We start from the raw sequence: 5,206 nt of genomic DNA on the forward strand, positions 1-5,206 counted from the left end.
CATACATACATACATACATACATACATATATATATATATACATGTATATATAAAATAGTAGTAGTAGTAGTAGTAGTGGTAGTAGTAGTAGTAGTAGTAGTAGTAGTAGTAGTAGTAGTAGTAGTAGTAGTAGTAATAAAATATATTTATATTTCAATTAAATCTAAAGAAATATGAAATTTCTCATTCAAATTCTGTTTAATTGTTCAAATAAACGCAAATTTTAACATCGAAGACAAACATACATTCTCTCTCACACATATACATTCTCTCTTACATATAAATACACGATAATAATGTTAATACAAATGATGGTGGAAGATGATGAAAAGGAAAATGATGGTAATGGAGGAAGCTGGTGATGTTATAATAATAATAATAATAATAATAACAATAATAATAATAATAATAATGATAATAATAATAATTTCTTTTTCTTTTTAATAATGAAAATACGGTGATGATTTGGAGGAATGGAGGGAGATAGGTAAAAGTAACAATGCTGTAAATAGGTCAAGAATACAAACCTTAGTATCGAAGTCCTTCACAGAACCATATTTCCGTGTCTAAGCAGCAATAATTCCTCATAGACTTCACCAACCAAGCTCTTCGTCGGTGGAAAATTTTGATCACTTGCACATATATTTTTTTCTTAATCCATTCTCACCGATTTAATATCAGTTGAAATTCATTAAAAAAAAAAAACAGACATAAATATAGGATTGTTGTTGTTTTTTTTTTTCTTCTTACCTTCGTTTTCCTATGTAATGAATGTGTTTATATTAACATAGTGAATGAAATGATGACATCATCGCCATAACTGCTTCATCTTTTTTCTATTCTGTTAGACTGTCTCCTCAGATGCTCTCAGATCTATTAAGACAGCACTGGTGCCAGTAGCAGTCGAACGACACGGAGTGGTGGCAGAAGGCAAGTTTTGTTGAGGCAGTAGCAGGCACACGTTGAACGCCAATCGACGAACAGAATCAATCAGTTCATTACCTCATCTGCATCCTCGCTTTCATTTTATTCTCTGCTCCCTGCTTCATTCATCTTCTATCTAGTGTCACTCATCCTCTAACAGCTGCCTCTACCCTTTCTTTTTGCTCGCTCCACCTCTAACATCTTTCTCTCTCTCCTTCCTCTCTCTCTTACTACCTCTCTCTCCTCTCTCCTGTCTCTCTCTTTCTCTCGGTCTCTCCCTTGGTCACTTTATTTTTTTGTCTATATCCATCTTGCCAGTTATCCATCAACCTACCCAATTCAGCGATCTCTGATTAATAAATTTGATTCTCTCTTTCTTTTTTTCCATTTTCATTCTTTTCTCTCTCTTTTTCCTTCTCTATTTTGCCTTCTCTGTCTCTCTCTCTTTCCCTTTCTATCTTTCCTTCCCTGCTTCTCTCTCTCTCTCTCTCTTTCCCTCACTCTTTCTCTCTTTCCCTCTCTCTTTCTCTCTCTTTCTCTCTTTCCCTCTCTCATCTTTCTGACACACTCCATCTCTTTCCACCTCTCTAAATCGATTTATCCTCTATCTCCATTCTTCTAAATTCCATTCATTACCTCTCTCTCTTTCTCTCACTCACTCTTTCTCTCCCTCACCCTTTCTTTTTTTCTCCCCCCCCCTCTCTCTCCCTCTCTCTCTCTCTCTCTCTCTCTCTCTCTCTCTCTCTCTCTCTCTCTCTCTCTCTCTCTCTCTCTTTCCGTTTCCCTTTTAGTATCAACAATATTGCCATCGTCTGTATCTGTCTATTTATTTGTCTGTCTGTCTGTTTGTCTATCTAGCCATACCTATCTCTGTCCATATCTATCTATATGCCAAACTGTCTTCTTTTATGTCAATCTACTCATCCCACCACTGACCAATCCATGTGGCCATCCACCCATTCATTTATCTATTTACCTATTCAAAATGATGATAATTAGCAACAGCCAGCCTCGCACTGCGACCACCTCCACCGGTGATATTTTCTACAGTTGTTTCTCGTTTCTATTATCTCTGTCTCTCTATCTCTCTCGCTTTCCCTCCCCCCTCTCTCTCTTTTTTTCTCTCTTTCCCGCTCTCACATTTTCAAACCCTAGTTTAATCTTTCATTTTAATTACGCGCTGCTATAGCCCTTGAGAAAGGCATGCATGCCATCCATTCTCGGTTCAGTCCGAAACAACCATATCTCGTACGTAAAGAAATCAATATTTAAATTTTCCCCGATTTCCATTCAAACATAAATTTTTAATACTCTTTCTACTATGGCCGTGTTGTCAATGTGACCTCCCCAAACACACAGCCGCACACACCTCACAACGTCGCTATGACTACTCATATTAATTATTATAATGACGGTGGTAATGATGATAATGATGACGGTGACTACGACCGAGGCGACCACGACAACGACCACGGCAGCGACCACGACAATGAAGCTGATGTACGATGGCGTTTCCGTTTGTGATGGTGGCTGGTGGTCAGAACAGTAGGAAGGAGTAAAAGCAACAGCAGCTTTTACCGTTTAGCCCAGGTCAACACTGAGCATACTTATGATCAAAGACATTCCACTTGTGACTATCTCGCCTTTTTGTATATCATCCACAATACTGTTATTCTTTTTCTTTTTTCTTTTTTTTTTCAAGGCATCTGTAAATAAAGTATGCAAGATTTGGCTGTTATTTTTAGTGGACTGAGCGATTACGTGCATGCTCCTTGATTTCGTTGTTTTTGTCGTAGGAGGTGGTGGTGGTCACGGTGGTGGGGAGGGAGGGGGGATAATTGTAGTGGGAGTAATACTGCGACGACCACAACTGCTGGTGATTGTTTAGCTGGTGTTAGTACAGTCTACATCACGACGGCAGCTGGCAGAAGCAGCAGTGTGCGTGTGTATATGCATGAATCTATGCGTGTCCTTGTATGTGCGCGTATGTGTGTGTCTATATATATATAGATGTGTGTGTGTGTGTGTGTGTGTGTGTGTGTGTCTATATATAGTGTGTGTGATTTATCTTTTCCTTCCTTCTGTCATTGGACTGGAGCACTGCCCTAGAGGATTTAGTCGAATAAGCCGTGCCCACCACTTATTGTTTTAATCCTGATACTTATTCTATCGGTCTTTTTTGCCGAGCCGCGAAGATACGGTGACGTAAGCAAACCAACGCAATCGGAGGACAAACGCGAACCTTAAGCCAAACACTTATAGTTACATAGATAATAGACACACACACATATACATAGACACACACACATATACATAGACACACACATACATACAGGCATACATACATACATATATATATATATATATATATATATATATATACAGAAATTCCTTGACTATCGCGGATGTTACGTTCCAAAACCACCCGTGATATGTGAAAATTCGCAAAGTAGAAACGGTACTGTACTGAATATTATTTATTTTTATACTTTGCATATGTCTATTATATTACAAATGCAAAATAACACAACAGAGAAATCGACGTAAGCTTAAATAATAAACCGCGACAGGTGAACCGCGATAGGTGAACCTCGATAGGTGAACCTCGATAGGTGAACCGCGATATAGCATGAGATTACCGTATATATATAAATTGTCGTCTAAATTACGCAAAAATAAAAATAACACTGACATCTCATTTTAACAGATAAATTTGCCAAAATTACATTAAAATATCTCGAAATACTAAAGAGTAATTCTATTCAATAGAATCGTCATCGGCTTCAACCACAGCCTCCAGACGACTTCAGAATCTCCTGCATCTCTTCTGGACGGTCTCCTTGTTTAATAATCCATGCCTCCAATTCATCTTTGGTGTTACAAGAAGTTTTGTTGGTCTCTCGCTCAACTGCCTCCCACACATAATAATCAAGGGAGTTACAGTCTGGGGAGTTAGGTGGCCAGATGTTAGGGGTGATGTGGTCGCAAAAATTGTCTGACAGCCATGACTGGGTTCTCCTGGTTGTGTGACATGGTGCAGAGTCCTGTTTCCAGACAGGGACTTCCAGCAACCACCCTCTTGACCCAGGGCAGCACTACCTCCTCCTGACACTTGATTTAGGCCTCCGAGTTGAGACTGAGGCCCTATGGAAAGATGAGTGGGAGCATAACGTAGCCATCACTAGTGATCACTCCAAACACTATGATGTTGATTGGATGTTTGATTTTTATCACTCTCGATACATATCCTCAGATTGCGTTGTTCTCAGATTAGCACCCAAACATTCTACGATGTTCGTGTTGGAGCTTCTGGCGCGAATGCCAAGTAGTACAGCATGTCGTTTCCAAATTTCTAGCAGAATCAATTACGTCATGTGGCTGTTTTTCTCACAGACGGTACCCAACTGACACTACTATACTGTGTAGTCAGCAAAATCAAAAGCAATGCGCTAGCGCGAAATTAAAAATATAAAATGGTGAGAATTTACCCATCGCACCCTGTATGTATATACATATATATATATATATATATATATACACTCACAAAGCTGTGGTCGGTCGAGAGCTATAGTAGATGACGTTTGCACAAGGTGATACGCAGTGCGACTGAACCTGGTACCATGTGGTTGGGGAGCCAACCTCTTACCACACAGCCACGCGTATAAGTAGAGAAATACATGTATAAATAGAATGCTATATAGATATGTATATAAAATATATATAAGAATACATATAAGTATATGCATGTGCATGTAAGTATGTATGTATGTATGTTATAAACATTATTATACGAATATATATACATATATATGTAATTATACATATATACATTATTACTTAAAAAACACTATAAAATAATTTTATACATGCACGCATACATACATACATACATACATACATACATACATACATGCACGCATACATACATACATACATACATACATACATACGTATATATGTATATATATATATAGATGAGTTCTTTTATTCTTTTACTGATCTCAGTAATCAGACTCCTGTCATGCTGAAGAACAGCTTTGAAGAATTTTAGTTGAAAGAATCGACCCTGGTACTTATTTATTTTGTTTAATTCTTCTATCTTTTCGATTAAGTCGGGTGCTTATTCTATCGACCTCTTTTGCCGAATCGCTTACGGGGACGTAAATACCAACACCGGTTGAGGACAAAGACAGACAGAAAGACACATACACACATACAAACATTTCCATGTATGTATGTATGTATGTATGTATGTATGTATATATATATATATATATATATA

The 5,206-nt window shown here is 37.9% G+C and overlaps 1 protein-coding gene across 2 annotated transcripts in view; it reads right to left on the minus strand.

The window, feature by feature from the left end:
- The window catches only part of LOC106871047 (cyclin-dependent kinase 5 activator 1), a 3,650-nt gene extending 2,484 nt beyond the window's left edge, over nt 1-1,166 (minus strand). The window contains exon 1 of one of the 2 annotated variants that reach the window (XM_014917314.2): nt 751-1,166. The gene's annotated coding sequence lies outside the window, so the exon portion shown is untranslated. Of the gene's footprint in view, nt 1-527 lie in introns of both variants that reach the window. The other variant, XM_014917313.2, reaches the window with a different exon arrangement.
- Nucleotides 1,167-5,206: the final 4,040 nt, after the last annotated feature.

The sequence above is a fragment of the Octopus bimaculoides genome, chromosome 9, assembly GCF_001194135.2.
Source record: "Octopus bimaculoides isolate UCB-OBI-ISO-001 chromosome 9, ASM119413v2, whole genome shotgun sequence".
NCBI lineage: Eukaryota > Metazoa > Mollusca > Cephalopoda > Octopoda > Octopodidae > Octopus > Octopus bimaculoides.